Below are 21,530 nucleotides of genomic sequence, written 5' to 3' on the forward strand. Positions count from 1 at the left end.
TATGACACGCAGCTCCTGTTTGTGGAAGTGGGTGGCACGCGTGCCAGCCTGCGAGAGCTGCCTGTCTTCTACCAGGAACTGCTATGGGTTTGGAACCGGGTTGCTTCCAGGCGCAGCTCTCCCCCGACAGGAATGGTGGCTGTCCTTCGGGAGCCACTGTTCAGGAATCCGCACCTCCACGTCCGCAGGTTCGGGTGGCTGGCGGAGCGCAGAGCTGTGGCTGGCAAGGTGACTCGAGTCAGGGACCTGCTCGATGGCGGAGGAGCGAGCTGGATGGCGCCGGAGGAGTTGGCGAGGCGCATGTCATGGGTCAACGTCCGGCTCGCGGCCGATGCCATCGAGTCGATAAAGGCGAAAGTGCGCCCCGGCACCACTAGGTGTATCGAGGCGGCTCAAGCGTGTGGGGCGATCCCGTCTGAGCTTTCCCCCGTTCGGACGGAATTCCTTGTCGGCGCCCAGCCCCGAAACCCCCCTCGGGGGCCGGCGCCTCACAACTTGAGCCGTCTCGAGGAAATACCCTCCGTGCCTTTTCATTCCGCACGGAGGGGTTTCCTGTACGGGCTGCTCCTGCACACCTTCCACTTTGCCATCTTCGCCTGCCCTCCGGACACGCCGTGGCGTGCCGTTTTACCTTCCGACGGAGGCGGAGGTCCCCAATGGGGGGCTCTCTATGCGGGAGTCCTCCCTTGTTCTATTGGGGACTTGGCCTGGAGGGTGTTGCACAGGGCAGTCCCGTGCAATAGGTACTTAAGTAGGTTCACGGACTCCCAGACCGCATGTTTGTTCTGCGGTCTGGAGGAGTCCGTATTTCATATTTATATCGAATGTGAGAGGTTGCAGCCCCTCTTCCATTATTTGAAGGGGCTGCTCCTCAAGTTTTGGTTGCACTTCAGTCCCACGCTCTTGATCTACGGTCACCCGGTGCGGAGGGGAGCGGGCAGGTTGGAGGACCTCCTCGTGGGTCTGCTCCTGGGCCTGGCCAAGAAAGCCATTAATTGGTCCAGGCAGCGGGCGGTCGAGGGGGTCGTCCGGCCGGATTGCCTCCCTCTCTTCCGTGGCCATGTTCGCGCCCGGGTGGCCCTGGAGCTGGAGCACGCGGTGTCCGCCGGCGCGCTCGATCACTTTCGTGACCGGTGGGCGCCGCGGGGACTGGAGTGCATAACTGGGCTGGAGAACCAAATTTTAATTTGATTATTAAGGTTTTTTTGAAGTTTTATTGGTTTATTTACTGTTTTAATGGTTTATTTAGTTTTTATTTGTCTAAATTTATGTTTTCACAAAAAGAGGATGAAGTAACAGAGGGTTGATGAAGGTAGTGCAGCAGATGTATATATGGACTTTCAAAAGGCATTTGATAAAATACCACAGAAGAGACTTACTCTGAAAATAGAAGCAGAGGGAATTAAAGGGCTGATGGTAATTTGGGTATATAATTGGCTAAGGGAGAGGAGGCAGTGAGCAGTGCTGAGAGATGTTTTTCTGACTGGAGGGAAGTATGCAGTGGGCTCCCCCAGGGGTCGGGATTAGGACCATTGCTTTTCTTGTTATATATAAATGACCTGGACTTGGGTATAGGTGAACAATTTCAAAGTTTACGGATGATACTATTTACTATGTTGCCAAGTTTTGAGAGTGTAGTAGTAGCAGACTTCAGAAGGACAGAGACAGACTGTGAAATGAGCAGACACAAGGCAGATGACATTAAATGAGGATAAGTGTGAAGTGATGCACTTTGGGAGAAACAACAGGGAGAGGCCATTTAATCTAAATGGGACTATTTTGAGGGGGTGCAAGAGCAGAGGGACCTGGGGGTCCATATTCACAAGTCTTTGAAAGTGCCACGGCAAGTTGGTGAGGCGGTTCAGGAAGCGTATGGGATACTTGGCTTTGTAAATAGGGCCATTGAATACAAAAACAAGGAAGTTACACTAAACCTTTACAAATCACTAGTTAGGAACATAGGACAGGAGGAGGCCATTCAGCCCCTCGAGCCTGTTCCGCCATTCAATGAGATCACGGCTGATCTGCGACCTAACTCCATACACCCACCTTTGGCCCATATCCCTTAATACCTTTGGTTAACAAAAACCTATCAATCTCAGATTTAAAATTAACAATTGATCGAGCATCAATTGCTGTTTGTGGAAGAGAGTTCCAAACTTCTACCACCCTTTGTGTGTAGAAGTGTTTCCTAATTTCACTCCTGAAAGGTCTGGCTCTAATTTTTAGACTCTGCCCCCAGTCCAAGAGTCCCCAACCAGCGGAAATAGTTTCTCTCTATCTACCCTATCTGTTCCCCTTAATATCCTGAAAACTTCGATCAGATCACCCCTTAACTTTCTAAATTCCAGGGAATACAACCCTAATTTGTGTAATCCCTCCTCGTAACTTAACCCTTGAAATCCAGGTATCATTCTGGTAAACCTATGCTGCACTCCCTCCAAGGCCAATATATCCTTCCTAAGGTGTGATGCCCAGAACTGCTCACAGTGCTCCAGGTGTGGTCTAACCAGGGTTTTGTACAGCTGCAGGGTTTTGGCCTCAGCTGGAGTCTTGTGTACAGTTCTGGGCACCACACTTTAGGAAGGATGTCAAGGCCTTGGAGAGGGTGCAGAGGAGGTTGACCAGGATGGTACCAGGGATGAGGGACTTCAGTTATGTGGAGAGATTGGAGAAGCTGGGATTGTTCCCCTTAGAGCAGAGAAGGTTAAGAGGAGACCTAATAGAGGTGTTCAAAATGATGAGGGGTTTTGATCGAGCAAGTAGAGAGAAACTATTCACTCTGGCAAGTGGGTCGGTAACCAAAGGTCACAGATTTAAAATAGTTGCTAAAAGAACTAGAGGGGAAATGAGGAGAATTGTTTTCATACAGAGGGTTGTTCAGATCTGGAACGCACTCTGAAAGGATGCTGGAATCAGGTTCCACAGGAACTTTCAAACAGTAATTGGACGAGTCCTTGAAGAGGACTAGTTTGCAGAGTTCTGGGGATAAAGCTGGGGTGTGGGACTAAATTGGACAGCTCTTTCAAAGACACGATGGGCCGAATCACCACCTTCTGTGCTGTTAGATTCTATGATCAGTGTGAAGTCGCTGGTGTCTCTTCAACTCCCCGGAGCTTTTAAAGCTCTTCCCACAGTCAGAACATTTAAAGGGTCTCTCGTCAGTGTGAACTCGCTGGTGTGCCAGCAGGCTGGAGGGCCGAGCGAATCCCTTCCCACACACGGAGCAGGTGAACGGCCTCTCCCCAGTGTGAACTCGTTGATGTACCAGCAGGTGGGATGAATTAGTGAATCCCTTCCCACACACGGAGCAGGTGAACGGCCTCTCCCCAGTGTGTAGGTGTTGGTGTAGCTTGAGGACCCCGGAGCTTTTAAAACTCTTCCCACAGTCAGAACATTTAAAGGGCCTCTCGTCAGTGTGAACTCGCTCATGTATCAGCAGGTTGGATGAATTAGTGAATCCCTTCCCACACACAGAGCAGGTGAACGGCGTCTCCCCAGTGTGAACTCGCTGATGTGCCAGCAGGCTAGTTGACTGATTGAATCCCTTCCCACACACAGAGCAGGTGAACGGCGTTTCCCCAGTGTGAACTCGCTGATGTACCAGCAGGTTGGATGACTGAGTGAATCCCTTCCCACACACGGAGCAGGTGAACGGCCTCTCCCCAGTGTGCAGGTGTTGGTGTCTCTTCAAATCCCCGGAGCTTTTAAAGCTCATCCCACAGTCAGAACATTTAAAGGGTCTCTCGTCAGTGTGAACTCGCTGGTGTACCAGCAGGCCGGAGGGCCAAGTGAATCCCTTCCCACACACGGAGCAGGTGAACAGCGTCTCCCCAGTGTGAACTCGCTGATGTACCAGCAGATGGGATGAATTAGTGAATCCCTTCCCACACACGGAGCAGGTGAACGGCCTCTCCCCAGTGTGTAGGAGCCAGTGTCCCTTCAGCTCCTGGGGGCTTGTAAAGCTCTTCCCACAGTCAGAACATTTAAAGGGTCTCTCGTCCGTGTGAATAAGTTGGTGTTGCTTTAGTTCCCCGGGGCTTTTAAAGCTCTTCCCACAGTCAGGACACTGAAATGGTCTCCCATCAGTGTGAACTCCCTGGTGTGTTTGCAGGTGGGATGAACAAACAAATCCCTTTCCACACACGGAGCAGGTGAACAGACTGTCCCTAGTGTGACTGCGCCGTTGAACTTCCAATGCAGACGGGGAACTGAAGCCCTTCCCGCTGTCCCCACCTTTACCCGGTTTCTCCTTGGTGTGACGGTGCACGTGTCTCACCAGGTCAGGCGATCGGCTGAATCCGCGTCCACACACTGAACACGTGTGCGGTTTGTCTGCGTTGCGATCCCTGCTCTCTCCTTCCATGTGCAAAGGCCGATGATATTCAGGTCCTGATGAATCCAGCGACTCTGTCAGATCTTGACGTGATGTTTGGTCTGAGCTTCCCGCCTGTAACTGCTCCACTTCTATAACCCTGTAAATTGAGATCAGAAAAGGATCAGAGGCAAACTATTGTTTAATTTTCCCCTTTCCGAACCTAGGGGCAGTGAAGCCGATTTTCAGGCCCCAGCTGCTGCACAAGTTGGTTGAAAAGATCAGCAATAATGGCGGCTGTAATACCCACAAGGCCCCGGCTCTGCAGAAAGTGCTCTGTTGACCGAGTCCCGCGCATGTGCTCATGGCCCCCACGCTCTCCCTCCTGCTCTACAATCGCCCGTCCCGATCGGTCCGCAACACGCATGCTCAGCACACAAAACCCCGCGGTTGGAACATCGGGCGTGCATGCGGAGCCACAACATCTGGTACGCATGAGCGGCTCAGGTGGGGGCGAGTCAGTGTTTTGCCTCAGCCGCCAGGGAGGTGTGCATGCGGAGGACGACCCAACATTCTTCCCGTCAGCAATCACTCCCTCGTTTCTTTGATAAAAACAGAAAATGCTGGAAATACTCAGCAGGTCAGGCAGCATCTGTGGAGAGAGAAACAGAGTTAACGTTTCAGGTCGATGACCATTTGTCAGAACTGCTTGCTCTTTAGTGTCAGCCAGTGGCTCAGTGGGCAGCACTCTCGCCTCTGAGTCAGAAAGTTGTGGGTTCATAGTCTCACTCCAGAGACTGGAGCACAAAAATCCAGGCTGACACTCCAGTGCAGTGCTGAGGGAGTGCGGCACTGTCGGAGGTGCGGTCTTTCGGATGAGATGTTAAATTGAGGCCCTGTTTGCTCTTTCAGGTGGATGTAAAAGATCCCATGGCATTATTTCAGGAAAGAAAGACTTGCATTTAGATAGTGCCACCAGATATCCTAAAGTGCTTTACAGCCAATGAAGTACTACAATGAAGTAGTCACTGTTGTAATGTGGGAAAGAGCAGGGGAATTATCCCCAGCGTCCGAGCCAATGTGTATCCCTCAATCAACATAAAAAAATGATAGATTATCTGGTCATTATCACAGTGCTGTTTGTTGGAGCTTGCTGTGCACTAACTGACTGCTGCATTTCCTACATTACAACAGGGACTACACTTCAAAAGTACTTCATTGGCTGTAAAGTACTATGGGACGTCCGGTGGTGGTGAAAGGCGCTACATAAATGCAAGTCTTTCTTTCTTCACTGGTCTCACCAGCGACCTCTTCTGGCGGTTGGTTGATTGACAGACAAGAGCCCGCGCATGCGCACTCGGAGCGGTGGTTTGGGCCGAGTCCGGCACAGTGACCCCTCCCGGTCACAAAGGGTAATGACCGCGCATGCCCAGAGGAGACCAACCCTCCTCCCCCACTCGGAGCTGCGCCTGCACACTCGGATCCTGCCGGACGGAGTCGGCGCGGGGCCATTCCGGAGAAAGGCCTTGGTGTCGGTTCCAGAGTCGCGATCGGTGACGCGAAGTGTGTTTTCTCCACTCCGATTGGGTGGAGAATGGCGCGGGGTGGATCGGGAGAGAATCGAGAGAAATACAAAAACCTCAGAGTCCGCGAGGCCCCGGACCGAGCGGCAGCACTTGGACGGTGCACGTGATCTCCTCGGGGACACGTCACCCGGGCCCGCGGCCTGATTGACGGCAGCTTCCGACCAATAGGGAGTGAAATAATGAGTAGATTTGCCTTTCTAAATCTCGGCTTTATTAACCTTAAAACACCAGCAGCACATCTTCACACCCAGTCCCAACCAAGGCTGCAGAGAACTGAATTTAAGATGGCCACCACAAATCACATGACATCAACTACCAATGAGTTTACAGCATATATCTCAAGGCAGGAAACAGGCAACCAATTACAATGCTTCTTATAAAACAGAATAATCACCACAGGGAGCGAGCGGGGTGGGGCTGGAGGAGCGAGCCGGCGGAGGGTCCTCCAATCGGGGAGCCTGAGGGGCGGGACTAGCGGCACCCAGTGGGCAGGGCTGGAGGAGCGAGCGGGCTGTGGGCCCTCCAACCAATCGGAGAGCCCGAGGGGCGGGACCAGCGCCGGCTGATTGTCTGATCCGCAGGGCAGCGAGTTTCTCCAGTCCCTTGTTCAGGGCCCGGGGCCAGGGGAGGCTGTGGGCCTTTATTCCCCGCATTGGACACAAGGCTCTTTGACTCAGGCATAGGGTGACGTCGCACTGAAACTTTCCGCTCTCCTTTACAAAGATGGCCGCCGTTAACCTGGGCCTGTAAGGGGATGAAATCCCCGCAACTGCAAACACGGGATCTTCAGCTTATTATGGGGGCTTGCCTCCTGCACGAGTTGTTTATGAAGCCTCCCCACCCACCTACCGGTCCATTACTCCCTCCGTCGCGATTTTTACCCGCTGCACCATCGCGCTCCCAGCTTCAGCCCCCCTCCATCTCCAGTAACGCACTGCGCATGCTCAATATACCGGCCCCTCCCGCGCCGGGCTCTTGTAGTCTGGGTGCGGCACGTGGTCCACCGCGGGGAATGCTGGGTAAAAGACCAGATTAGTGAATGGAACATGATTTACTGTGATCAGATTGAGGACTGAACCATGTTCATTCTAGTAGTCATGGTTTGTTTCTGCTGATCTTAATAACTCCTGTATCTGCGCTGGAGATTAATATTCTGTTTAAATAGTGAATAAATAAAGTTCGAGGAACAGCACCTCATCTTTCAATTAGGCACTTTACAGCCTTCTGGACTCAACATTGAGTTCAACAATTTCAGACTTTAAACCCTTACTCCCATTTTTCATGCTGTATGATTTTGCCATCCCCATTTGCAACATTTTCCAAGACTCGGTTTCACAGCCACATCTCTTTCCTCAGCAACTGTCTCTGGTTCCAACTTATTCCACGTGGATTCCAACTGAACTTCCACCCTTCGTGTTTCAGATCCACCCAGGATAACTTTCCTGCCTCTTACCTTAGTAATATCTGTTACATCTCCAGCTTTTTCCAGTTCTGATGAAGGGTCCCAGACCTGAAACGTTAACTCTGTTTCTCTCTCCACAGATCCTGCCTGGCCTGCTGAGTATTTCCAGCATTTTCTGTTGTTATTTCAGTGAATAAATAAGCTTTGTTTCAAACACACAGTGTGTCAAATATTTGATTTCTCCATGATAAGAGAAGACGAATTGATGTTCTGTTCCAGACTGTTTAATTTTTGGGCCTTTTCTTACTCTAGATTATTTCCGTTCTCATCTCGTTCGCCTTTTACCACATCAAACCCCAAGCTTGCTCCGTTTACATAGAAACATAGAAGATAGGAGCAGGAGTAGGCCATTCAATGAGATCATGGCTGATCATCCAAATTCAGTACCCGGTCCCTGCCTTCTCCCCATATCCCTTGATACCTTTAGCCTTAAGAAATATATCTAACTCCTTCTTGAATATATTTAAAGACTTGGCCTCAACCGCCTTCTGTGGTAGAGAATTCCACAGGTTCACCACTCTCTGGGTGAAGAAATTCTTCCTCATCTCTGTCCTAAATGGCTTACCCCTTATACTTAGACTATGACCCCTGGTTCTGGACTCTCCGACCATCAGGAACATTCTACCTGCATCTAATTTGTCCAGACCTGTCAGAATTTTATAAGTTTCGATGAGATCCCCGCTCATTCTTCTAAACTCCAGCGAGTATAAGCCCAATCGACCCAATCTCTCCTCATACGTCATTCCTGCCATCCCAGGGATCAGCCTTGTGAATCTTCGCTGAACTCCTTCCATGGTAAGAACATCCTTCCTCAGATAAGGCGACCAAAACTACACACAGTACTCAAGGTGTGGTCTCACCAAGGCCCTGTACAACTGCAGCAGGACATCCTTGCTCCTGTACTCAAACCCTTTTGCTATGAAGGCCAACATACCATTTGCCTTCTTCACCGCCTGCTACACCTGCATGCTTACCTTCAGCGACTGGTGCACAAGGACACCCAGGTCTCGTTGCAATTCCCCTTCTCCCAATCTATTGCCATTCAGATAACAGTCTGCCTTTCTGTTTTTGACACCAAAGTGGACAACCTCGCATTTATCCACGTTATATTGCATCTGCCACGCTGGGTTCTCAGAAAACACCATGAATATACAACTGGTGGATTTGACTGCTGTTTTACAATCATAATTCTCCATTTGTGTGTGCCCGTGCATTATAACTATCAATCAGCGGCCTTTCCTTTCCCCACTGTGGAAATGTAAAAGCGATTCAGTTAATTCAGTACCAGTTTGAGTCTTTGTAAAATTCAGTACTTTGCTGTTTCACTAACGCTGCCACTAGTGTAATAAACACACAACAGCAACAGAGGGGCAAGGAGAATGTATGAGAAATGATTAGTGGTAACATAATAGGGAACACTAATGCCTTTTATAAACATATAAAGCGTGAAAGAATAGCCCAAGGAAAGGTGGGGCCGATTACTGACCAAAAAGGCAATCTTGTGGAAGCAGAGGACATGGCTGAGGTACTAAATTAACACTTTGGCTCCGTATTCACTAAAGGAGAGGATGCTGCCAATCGTACAGTAAAGGAGGAGGTGGTAGAGAAATTGGACAGGATATAAATCGATTAGGACGATGTACTAAATTGGTTGGCAGGGCTCAAAGTAGAAATGTCACCCGCTCTGCCACAATCTTCCAATCCTTAGATATGGGAAAGGTGCCAGAGGATGGGAGGGCTGCAAACGTTACTTCCCTGTTCAAAAAAGGAGAGCGCGATGAACCAAATAACTACAGGCGACTCAGCTTAACATCGGTGTTATTTCCGAAACACAATTAACCGTCACTTGGAAGAACATGGGTTTATTAGCGACAGACAAAATGGATTTTATTTAAAGGCAAATCTAACCTGGCTGACTTGAATGAGCCAATGGATGAAATAGGAGAGGGTTGATGAAGGTAGTGCAGTTGATGTTCTGTTTCTGGACTTTCAGAAGGCCTTTGATAAAGTACCTCATAATAGACTGGTGAACAAAATTGGAGCCACTGATATTAAAGGAGCAGTGGCAGCGTGGATACTAAATTGGTGAAGGGACAGAAAACAGACAGTAGTTGTGAACCGATATTGTTCACACTGGAGGGAAGTTTACAGTGTCCCCAGGGGGCGGGATTAGGACCACTGCTCTTTGATTTATTTCAGTGACATGGACTTAGGTATACAGGGCATAGTTTAAAAGTTTGTCGATGACACGAATCTCGGAAAAGTCGTAAACCGTGAGGAGGACAGCAGAAGACTTCAGGAGGAAATAGAGACACTGGTGAAATGGGCAGACACATGGCAGGTGAAATTTAATGCAGAGAAGTGTGAAATGCTGCATTTTGGAAGGAAGAATGAGGCGATGCAATTTAAACCAACTGGTACAATTTAAAGGGGTTGCAGGAACAGTAAAACTTGGGGGTATAGATACAGAAATCTTTGACAGTGGCAGGACAGGACGATAAGGCTTTTAGAAACGTATATGGGAGCACTGGCTTTATAAATAGAGGCACAGGAACATCGGAACAGGAGTAGGCCACTCATTCACTCCAGCTTGTTCCTCCATTCAATTCGATCATGGCTGAGCTGTATCTTAACTCCATCTCCCCGCCTTGGTTCCATATCCCTAAATACCATTGGCTAACACAAATCTATCAATCACAGTTTGTCATTTTCAATTGACCGAGACTCAACAGCTTCTTGAGGGCGAGTGTTCCAGATTTCCACTACACTGTCTGAAGAAATGCTTTGTAACATCACCCCTGAATGGCCGAGCTCTGCGGTTAAGGTTACGTGGACCCCTCGTTCTCTCTGCCCATCCACAGTTCCTAACTTCTAACATCACCCCTGAACGGCCTCGCTCTGCGGTTAAGGTTACGTGGACCCCTCGTTCTCTCTGCCCATCCACAGTTCCTAACATCACCCCTGAACGGCCTCGCTCTGCGGTTAAAGTTACGTGGACCCCTCGTTCTCTCTGCCCATCCACAGTTCCTAACTTCTAACATCACCCCTGAACGGCCTCGCTCTGCGGTTAAGGTTACGTGGACCCCTCGTTCTCTCTGCCCATCCACAGTTCCTAACTTCTAACATCACCCCTGAACGGCCTCGCTCTGCGGTTAAGGTTACGTGGACCCCTCGTTCTCTCTGCCCATCCACAGTTCCTAACTTCTAACATCACCCCTGAACGGCCGAGCTCTGCGGTTAAGGTTACGTGGACCCCTCGTTCTCTCTGCCCATCCACAGTTCCTAACTTCTAACATCACCCCTGAACGGCCTCGCTCTGCGGTTAAGGTTACGTGGACCCCTCGTTCTCTCTGCCCATCCACAGTTCCTAACTTCTAACATCACCCCTGAACGGCCTCGCTCTGCGGTTAAGGTTACGTGGACCCCTCGTTCTCTCTGCCCATCCACAGTTCCTAACTTCTAACATCACCCCTGAACGGCCTCGCTCTGCGGTTAAGGTTACGTGGACCCCTCGTTCTCTCTGCCCATCCACAGTTCCTAACTTCTAACATCACCCCTGAACGGCCTCGCTCTGCAGTTAAGGTTACGTGGACCCCTAGTTCTCTCTGCCCATCCACAGTTCCTAACTTCTAACATCACCCCTGAACGGCCTCGCTCTGCGGTTAAGGTTACGTGGACCCCTCGTTCTCTCTGCCCATCCACAGTTCCTAACTTCTAACCATTTAGAACATTCTCTGATCGATCCTTTTTAGGTCCAACGTGAATGAGCTCATTTCTTTCTGAAGTGAGGGGAGTGCGACAAACTCGCTCAATCCACTCCAGGAGGGTGGGTTCTCCGGCGTTCTGAATGTTATTTAATATTGGTGTCACGAGTCTAACACCCTCGAACGTCTATGTGGACACGGTGTCAAGATGTAATGAGAGTGGGAGGAGGCTCCCGTGGAGTATAAACACAGCATAGACCACTAGAGCCGAATGGACTGTTTCTCTGCTGCAGTTTCGATGTAAATCTAATCTGCCCCGAACTGTCACAAACTCCAATCTCTGTGACTGTGACCATGGTGTGTAACCCTTCCTTGTCCATCATTCACCTTCCCACAGCATTCGATATAGTCTCATCTGGCATTCTTTTCCATGTCATGGCCTCCACTGTCCATCCCATAAAACTGATCCTCATGTGCTTCCTGTCCTAGCTCCCTGATCGCAGATCGCAAATCTCCAGCAATGGGTTAACTTTTGTCTTTCTATCCACACCTATATTGTTGGCCAATATTGAACCGATGATGCTGCTTCTGGTTCATAGTAACCGATTACTGTAGCGCTGGAGGCAGATTGGATTGTTTCAATATCTGCTTCTTGGGATTTGCTGATGGATTGAAATCTCGGTGCCGAGATCGCCTCATCAGGCACCTCCATTGACTAGGCAAGGCTGCATCATAGACCCATAATATGGTACAGCACAGGAGGTCATTCAGCCCATCAGGCACCTCCATTGACGAGGCGAGGCTGCATCATAGATCCATAATATGATACAGCACAGAAGGTCATTCAGCCCATCAGGCACCTCCATTGACGAGGCGAGGCTGCATCATAGACCCATAATATGATACAGCACAGAAGGTCATTCAGCCCATCAGGCACCTCCATTGACGAGGCGAGGCTACATCATAGACCCATAATATGATACAGCACAGAAGGTCATTCAGCCCATCAGGCACCTCCATTGACTGGGCGAGGCTGCATCATAGACCCATAATATGATACAGCACAGGAGGTCATTCAGCCCATCAGGCACCTCCATTGACTGGGCGAGGCTGCATCATAGACCCATAATATGATACAGCACAGGAGGTCATTCAGCCCATCACACCGGTGCTGACTCTTTGGAAGAGCTATCCCATTATTACCACTGTCCCTCTCTTTCCCCATAGCCCTGTAAATGTTTTCCCTTCAAGTATTTATCCAATTCCCTTTTCAATGTTACAACAGAATCTGCTTCCTCCACCCTTTCGGACAATGCATTCCAGATCTCACTAACTCGCTGTGTAACACAATGTTACCTCACCACCCTTTCGGGCAATGCATTCCAGATCACACTAACTCGCTGTGTAACACAATGTTACCTCACCACCCTTTCGGACAATGCATTCCAGATCACACTAACTCGCTGTGTAACACAATGTTACCTCACCACCCTTTCGGACAATGCATTCCAGATCACACGAACTCACTGTGTAACACAATGTTACCTCACCACCCTTTCGGACAATGCATTCCAGATCTCACTAACTCGCTGTGTAACACAATGTTACCTCACCACCCTTTCGGACAATGCATTCCAGATCTCACTAACTCGCTGTGTAACACAATGTTACCTCACCACCCTCTCGGACAATGCATTCCAGATCACACTAACTCACTGTGTAACACAATGCTACCTCACCACCCTTTCAGACAATGCATTCCAGATCTCACTAACTCGCTGTGTAACACAATGTTACCTCACCACCCTTTCGGACAATGCATTCCAGATCTCACTAACTCGCTGTGTAACACAATGTTACCTCACCACCCTTTCGGACAATGCATTCCAGATCACACTAACTCGCTGTGTAACACAATGTTACCTCACCACCCTTTCGGGCAATGCATTCCAGATCTCACTAACTCGCTGTGTAACACAATGTTACCTCACCACCCTTTCGGACAATGCATTCCAGATCACACTAACTCGCTGTGTAACACAATGTTACCTCACCACCCTTTCGGGCAATGCATTCCAGATCTCACTAACTCGCTGTGTAACACAATGTTACCTCACCACCCTTTCGGACAATGCATTCCAGATCACACTAACTCGCTGTGTAACACAATGTTACCTCACCTTGCCTGTGGCTCTTTCTCCACTCACTTTAAATCTGCGTCGTTTGGTTACTGACCCCTTCTGCCAATGGAAACAGTTCCTCCTTATTTACTCATCAAAACCAATCATGAGTTTCAACAGCTCTATAAAATCTTCGTTTAACCAACTCTGCTCTAAAGAGAACCAGCCTCTCCCCAGAACTGAAGTCCCTGATCCTTAGTACAATTCTCTCAAATCTCTTCTGCACCGTCTCCAAGGCCTTGATATCCTCCCTAAAGTGTGGTGCCCAGAATTGAAAACCAGACTCCAGCTGAGGCCTAACCAGTCTGTTCTAACAGTTTAACATCACTTCCTTGCTGTTATTCGCTATTCCTCTTGTAATAAAGCCGAGGACATGGCTCATGGTGTCAGCACTTGACTAATGAGCACTGTCGGAGGCGAGGACATTCACCACTGCTCCACTAATATTAACAGTGGTGTCACTTTAAGCAGATTGGTGACGCAATATCTTTAGGGGTCTTACAATATCTGGAAACCTCTTAAATACATAACTGGTTTGATCTGACTGCTGTTTTACAATTATAATTCTCCACGTGTGCGCGTGTCCCGCTGTGTGTCTAACAAACTCTCAGTCAGCATCCTTCCCTTTCCCCACTGGGGAAATGTGAAAGCGATTCAGTCCCGGATCAGTAATTTCTCCAAACTTAAGTTGATGTTATTCGCCGGCATTAAGTTATAACCCAATTTGAGACCTTGTAAGATGGAGTTTTCTGCTGTTTGACACACGCAGACTCTGGTATAATAAACACACGACAACAACAACAGCACCGTAGGGAATCAAGCTGAATACAGAAAGTACAGAGGAGAAATCAAAAACAAACTAAGAGGGGCACAGAAAAACTGAGGAAAGATTAGTGGGAATAGAATAGGGAACATTAAAATCTTTCTTAAACATGTAAAGCCTAAAAGGAGAGTCAACGGAAAGGTGCGATGATTAAGGAGCAAAAGGGCAATCTTCTGGTGGATGCAGTGGGCATGGCTGAGGTACTGAATGAGTACTTTGCATCTGCCTTCACTAAAGAAGAGGATGCTGCCAATGTTACAGTGAAGGAGGGGGTGGTAGTGAAATTGGACAGGATATAAATAGACCAAGAGGATGTAGTGAAACAGTTGACAGCGCTCAAAGTGGAAGTGTCATGGTCTGGATGGGATACATCCTGGGTTACTGAGAGAAGGAAGGCTCTGGCCACAATCTTTGAATCCTCCTTGGATAGGGGAGTGGTGCCACAGGACTGGGGATTTGCAAATGTTACCCCCTTGTTTAAAAACGGAGCGTGTGGTAAACCAATGAACGACAGGCGAATCAGTCTAGCGCCGGTGTTCAGGAACCTTCTGGAGATAAATCATTGAGAACCTGCTAAGATATCATCTCTCCTTACAGCAGTAATTGACTCCTTGATTAATATTGCAACACCCCCTCCTCTTTTACACCCCCCTCTGTCTTGCCTGAAGATTCTATACCCTGGAATACTGAGCTGCCAGTCCTGCCCCTCCCTCAACCATGTCTCTGTGATAACAACAATATCATACTCCCATGTGTTCATCAACACCTTAAATTCATCTGCTTTACTCGCAAGACTCCTTGCATTAAAATAAATGCCATCCAGCCTTGCCATGCTCCCTTGTGCCGTTACATATTTGCTCTGCCTTGCAGGCTGACCTGTTTTTTCCTCTATATTTGGCTGTGCATCACCCTCTACTGTAGCTCCACTCTGTATCCCATCCCCCTGCCAAGTTAGTTTAAACTCCCAACAGTACCAGCAAACCTCCCTGCAAGGATGTTGGTCCCGTTCCGGTTCAGGTGCAAACCGTCCGACTTGTACAGGTCCCACCTTCCCCAGAAACAGAGCCAGTGATCCAGGAAACTAAAGCCCTCCCTCCTGCACCAACTCTTTAGCCACGCATTCATCTGCTCTATCCTCCTATTCCTATACTCACTAGCACATGGCACCGGGAGTAATCCAGAGATTACAGTCTTTGAGGTCCTGCTTTTTAATCTGCTACCTAGCTCCCTAAATTCTTGTTGCAGGACCTCATCCCGCTTTCTATCTATGTCCTTGGTACCAATGTGAACCACGACCTCTGACTGTTCGCCCTCCCCCTTCAGAATGCCCTGCAGCCGTTCAGTGACATCCCTGACCCTGGCACCAGGGAGGCAACATACCATCCTGGAGTCACATCTGCGGCCACAGAAACGTCTATCTGTTCCCCTTACGATAGAATCCCCCATCACTATTGCTCTCCCACTCTTTTTCCTCCCCTCCTGTGCAGCTGAGCCACTCGTAGTGCCACGGACTGGGCTCTTGCTGCATTCCCAAGAAAGCATCTCCCCAGCAGTATCCAAAACGGAAAATCTGTTGGCGAGGGAGATGGACCCTGCACTACCTTCCTAGTTCTTTTACTCTGTCTGGCGGTCACCCATTCCGTCTGACCACCTCGTTAGACGAGCTATCTATGAAGATCTCAGCTTCGCGGATGCTCCACAGTGACTCCAGCCGCAGCTCCAGCTCAGAAATGTGGATTTCGAGTAGCTGCAGCTGGAGACACTTCCTGCACACATGTTCGCCCTGGACACCGAAAGTGTCCCCGACTTCCCACATAGCACAGGAGGAGCACTCCACACTGCCGAGCTGCCCTGCCATGTCCTACCCTTAATTTACTCCCTTTAAAGAATATTAAATACACTAAGGACCTTACTTCCCTTTAAACACTACTTACGCTAAACTAGAAACCTTACTTTTACTTTAACGACTGGGCTGTAGAAATACTCACCAGGTCCTACTTCCCAATCAGCTCCTTCCCTGGTTGCGACGTCACTTTAGCGGTTTTGCAGTTGTAGTTTGACTGCTCCCGCTCTCAGACTCTTTCCTGCAGTCCTGTGACGTCTCTCCTCGATTTTGCTGTACTTTTGGAATTCGCCGGACTTGTATCTGCCTCCTCACTGCTGCCGACTCCTTGAAGGTCCACGCTGTCCTCGGCCTCCCGCTCTATTTATGCCTCCTCACTGCTGCCGACTCCTCACAGGTCCGCGCTGTCCTCGGCCTCCCGCTCTATTTATGTCTCCTCACTGCTGCCGACTCCTTGAAGGTCCGCGCTGTCCTCGGCCTCCCGCTCTATTTATGCCTCCTCACTGCTGCTGCCGACTCCTCGCAGGTCCGCGCTGTCCTCGGCCTCCCGCTGTATTTATGCCTCCTCGCTGCTGCTGCCGACTCCTCGCAGGTCCGCGCTGTCCTCGGCCTCCCGCTCTATTTATGTCTCCTCACTGCTGCCGACTCCTTGAAGGTCCGCGCTGTCCTCGGCCTCCCGCTCTATTTATGCCTCCTCGCTGCTGCTGCCGACTCCTCGCAGGTCCGCGCTGTCCTCGGCCTCCCGCTGTATTTATGCCTCCTCGCTGCTGCTGCCGACTCCTCGCAGGTCCGCGCTGTCCTCGGCCTCCCGCTGTATTTATGCCTCCTCGCTGCTGCCGCCGACTCCTCGCAGGTCCGCGCTGTCCTCGGCCTCCCGCTCTATTTATGCCTCCTCGCTGCTGCCGCCGACTCCTCGCAGGTCCGCGCTGTCCTCGGCCTCCTGCTCTATTTATGCCCCCTCGCTGCTGCTGCCGACTCCTCGCAGGTCCGCGCTATCCCCGGCCTCCCGCTGTATTTATGCCTCCTCGCTGCTGCTGACTCCTCGCAGGTCCGCGCTGTCCTCGGCCTCCCGCTGTATTTATGCCTCCTCGCTGCTGCTGCCGACTCCTCGCAGGTCCGCGCTGTCCTCGGCCTCCCGCTGTATTTATGCCTCCTCGCTGCTGCTGCTGACTCCTCGCAGGTCCGCGCTGTCCTCGGCCTCCCGCTGTATTTATGCCTCCTCGCTGCTGCTGCTGCCGACTCCTCGCAGGTTCTCTTCAGAGCAGAAAAATGTTAATTGGTAGATTTAATAGAGGTGCTCAAAATCATGAAGGTGTTTCCATAGAGTAAATAAGGAGCAACTGTACCCACTGACAGAAGGGTCGGTAAACAGAGGAGACGGATTTAATGTAATTGACAAAATGCCAGAGGGGAGGTAAGATAAGATTGTTTTTAGGCATCGTGTTATGATCTGGAATGCAATGTCTGAATGAGTGATGGGAGCAGAGACAATAGTAACTTTTAAACCTGAATTAGTGAAACACACGAAGGGGAGAACATTAGCAGTGCTCTGGGCACAGAGCAGGGGAGTGGGACACATTGGTCTGCTCTTTCAAAGAGCCGGTACAGGCCCGCTGTGCCCAATGGCCTCATTCTGTGCTGTCTGGTCCCAAGTTTCTATGGTATCAACCTCGAACTCTTTGTTCCTGAGCGAGTAATAAACGATAAATGTACCTGAATGCTATTTACAGAAGCAGACCTTTAGCATGTGAAATTGCATTGGGAAGTTTAATTCTGTTAACCAGCAAACGATGACCAAAAATTGATAAAAAGGGAGAAAATCGACTGAGTATACCAGCAAGAAACATTAAAAAATTGTAGGAGCTTCTGAAAGTAAGTAAACATGGAGAGTAGCAAAAGTAAACATTGGTCCCTTAGAGGCTGAGACAGGAGAAATTATAATGGGAAATGAGGAAATGGCAGATTTTAAACAAATATTTTGTATCTGTCTTCACAGTAGAAAACACAAATAACGCACCAAAAATAGCAGGGAACCAAGGGACTAATGAAAGGACTGACATCAATTACTTTAAGTTCCTTCGAGAAAAAAAGTACTTGAGAAACTAATGGGACTAAAAACCGACAAATCCCCTGGACCTGACGGCCGACATCCTAGGGTTCGACAAGAGGTGGCTGAAGAGAGAGTGGATGCATTGGTTGTGATCTTCCAAAATCCCCTAGATTCTGGAACAGTCCCAGCGGATTAGAAGGTAGAAAAAGTAACCCCGCTATTCTAGAAAGGGGGAAGAGAGAAAGCAGGGAACTACAGGCCAGTGAGCCTGGCGTCAGGAAAATGCTGGAATCCATTATTAAGGGAGGGGTAAGAGGGCACTTAGAAAATCATATGATCAGGCGGAGTCAACATGGTTTTATGAAAGAGAAATCATGCTATTAGTGTTTTTTGAGGATGCAACTAGCTGGATAGATAATGGGGAACTGGTGGATGTAAAATATTTGGATTGCCAAAAGGCATTTGATAAGGTGCCACATAAAAGGTTGCTGTGCAAGATAAGGACTCATGGGGGTGAGGGGAATATATTAGCTACAAGGACAGGTTGGAGAAGCTGGATTTGTTTTCATTAGAGCAAAGGAGGTTGAGGGGTGATTTGATCGAGGTGTACAAGATTATGATGGGTTTGGATAGGCTAGACGGGGAAAGGCTGTTCCCACTAATGGATGGTACGAGGACTAGGGGACACAGATTTAAGGTTTTGGGCAAGAGATACAGGGGGCGAATGTGAGTAAAAACCTTTTTACGCAGCGAGTGGTGAGGACCTGGAACTCGCTGCCGATGGAAGTGGTGGAAGCGGAGACACTCGATGTTTTCAAGGGGAGACTGGATAGGCACTTGAGGGAAATAAACTTGCAGGGCTACGGGGATAGAGCGGGGGAGTGGGACTGACTGGATTGCTCTACAGAGAGCCGGCACGGACTGGGTGGGCCGAATGGCCTCCTTCTGTGCCGTTATGACTATTAGCATTGATAGAGGATTGGTTAACTGACAGAAAACAGAGAGTAGGGATAAACAGGACATTTTCAGCTTGGCAGGCTAGTGGGGTGCCACAAGGATCAGTGCTGGGGCCTCTGCTATTTACAATCTATATTACTGACTTAGATGAAGGGACCGAGTGCAATGGATCCAAGTTTGCTGCTGATACAAAGCTAGGTGGGACAGTAAGCTATGGGGACACAGAGCCTGCAAAGGGATATGGGCAGTCTAAGTGTGCGGGCAGTAAGGTGACAGATGGAATATAATGTGGGGAAATGTGTGCGTATTCACTTTAGTAGGAAGAGTAGAAAAACAGAACCTTTTTTAAATGGTGAAAAATTATTAAATGTTAGTGTTCAGAGAGATTTAGGTGTTCTCGTACAGGAAACAAAGTTAGCATGCAGGTACAGCGAGCAATTGGGCAGGCGGATGGCATGTTGGCCTTTATTACAGGGGGTTGGAATACAACAGTGAGGAAGTCTTGCTACAATTGGACAGGGCTTTGGTGAGACAACACCCAGAGTACCGGGCACAGTTCTGGTTTCATATCGATAAAGGATGGGATAAAGACAGTAGGGAGAAATGATCTTAGCTCCGAAAATAAAGTAAATAAATCAGTTTGGGTGGAGCCAAGAAACAGCAAGGGGCAGAAAACATTGGTTGGAGGTGTTTATAGGCCCCCAAACTGTAGTTGTAATGTAGGGCGGCGTATAATTCAGGGAACGAGAGGTGCATGTAGCAAGAGCAATATAGTAATCATGGGGGATTTTAAGCTATGTATAGATTGGGGAAACCAAATCTGCAGTAATAGTGTGGGGACATCATCTGAGTCAATGGGACTCTCTCTGACCTTTCTCCCCAGTCCATCTCCAGGGCCAGTGTGTATCTGAGTCAATGGGACTCTCTCTGACCTTTCTCCCCAGTCCATCTCCAGGACCAGTGTGTATCTGAGTCAATGGGACTCTCTCTGACCTTTCTCCCCAGTCCATCTCCAGGACCAGTGTGTATCTGAGTCAATGGGACTCTCTCTGACCTTTCTCCCCAGTCCATCTCCAGGACCAGTGTGTATCTGAGTCAATGGGACTCTCTCTGACCTTTCTCCCCGGTCCATCTCCAGGACCAGTGTGTGTCTGAGTCAATGGGACTCTCTCTGACCTTTCTCCCCAGTCCATCTCCAGGACCAGTGTGTATCTGAGTCAATGGGACTCTCTGACCTTTCTCCCCAGTCCATCTCCAGGACCAGTGTGTATCTGAGTCAATGGGACTCTCTCTGACCTTTCTCCCCGGTCCATCTCCAGGACCAGTGTGTATCTGAGTCAATGGGACTCTCTCTGACCTTTCTCCCCAGTCTATCTCCAGGACCAGTGTGTATCTGAGTCAATGGGACTCTCTGACCTTTCTCCCCAGTCCATCTCCAGGACCAGTGTGTATCTGAGTCAATGGGACTCTCTGACCTTTCTCCCCAGTCCATCTCCAGGACCAGTGTGTATCTGAGTCAATGGGACTCTCTCTGACCTTTCTCCCCAGTCCATCTCCAGGACTGGTGTGTATCTGAGTCAATGGGACTCTCTCTGACCTTTCTCCCCAGTCTATCTCCAGGACCAGTGTGTATCTGAGTCAATGGGACTCTCTGACCTTTCTCCCCAGTCCATCTCCAGGACCAGTGTGTATCTGAGTCAATGGGACTCTCTGACCTTTCTCCCCAGTCTATCTCCAGGGCCAGTGTGTATCGGAGTCAATGGGACTCTCTCTGACCTTTCTCCCCAGTCTATCTCCAGGGCCAGTGTGTATCGGAGTCAATGGGACTCTCTCTGACCTTTCTCCCCAGTCCATCTCCAGGACCAGTGTGTATCTGAGTCAATGGGACTCTCTGACCTTTCTCCCCAGTCCATCTCCAGGACCAGTGTGTATCTGAGTCAATGGGACTCTCTCTGACCTTTCTCCCCAGTCCATCTCCAGGACCAGTGTGTATCTGAGTCAATGGGACTCTCTCTGACCTTTCTCCCCAGTCCATCTCCAGGACCAGTGTGTATCTGAGTCAATGGGACTCTCTGACCTTTCTCCCCAGTCTATCTCCAGGACCAGTGTGTATCTGAGTCAATGGGACTCTCTGACCTTTCTCCCCAGTCCATCTCCAGGACCAGTGTGTATCTGAGTCAATGGGACTCTCTCTGACCTTTCTCCCCAGTCCATCTCCAGGACCAGTGTGTATCTGAGTCAATGGGACTCTCTCTGACCTTTCTCCCCAGTCCATCTCCAGGACCAGTGTGTATCTGAGTCAATGGGACTCTCTCTGACCTTTCTCCCCAGTCCATCTCCAGGACTGGTGTGTATCTGAGTCAATGGGACTCTCTCTGACCTTTCTCCCCAGTCCATCTCCAGGACCAGTGTGTATCTGAGTCAATGGGACTCTCTGACCTTTCTCCCCAGTCCATCTCCAGGACTGGTGTGTATCGGAGTCAATGGGACTCTCTCTGACCCTTCGATAAGGTCCCACATAAAAGATTAGCATGGAAAATTGAGGCTCATGGGATAAAGGGGAAAGTTTTGGCGTGGATAGGGAACTGGCTGTCAGATAGAAAACAGAGA

At 49.5% G+C, this 21,530-nt stretch overlaps 1 protein-coding gene across 2 annotated transcripts in view; it reads right to left on the reverse strand.

Moving 5' to 3' along the window:
* The window catches only part of LOC147096561 (NACHT, LRR and PYD domains-containing protein 3-like), a 254,802-nt gene that overhangs the window by 226,729 nt on the left and 6,543 nt on the right, over positions 1 to 21,530 (reverse strand). Inside the window, exon 3 of one of the 2 annotated variants that reach the window (XM_085975366.1) lies at positions 16,059 to 17,167. The exons of the other annotated variant lie outside the window; for it this stretch is intronic. The gene's annotated coding sequence lies outside the window, so the exon portion shown is untranslated. The remainder of the gene's footprint in view (positions 1 to 16,058; positions 17,168 to 21,530) is intronic. 2 annotated transcript variants of the gene reach the window in all.

This window comes from Somniosus microcephalus, unplaced genomic scaffold (assembly GCF_052327205.1).
Source record: "Somniosus microcephalus isolate GS21.2 unplaced genomic scaffold, FLI_Smic_1.0 unresolved_chr1, whole genome shotgun sequence".
Lineage (NCBI taxonomy): Eukaryota > Metazoa > Chordata > Chondrichthyes > Squaliformes > Somniosidae > Somniosus > Somniosus microcephalus.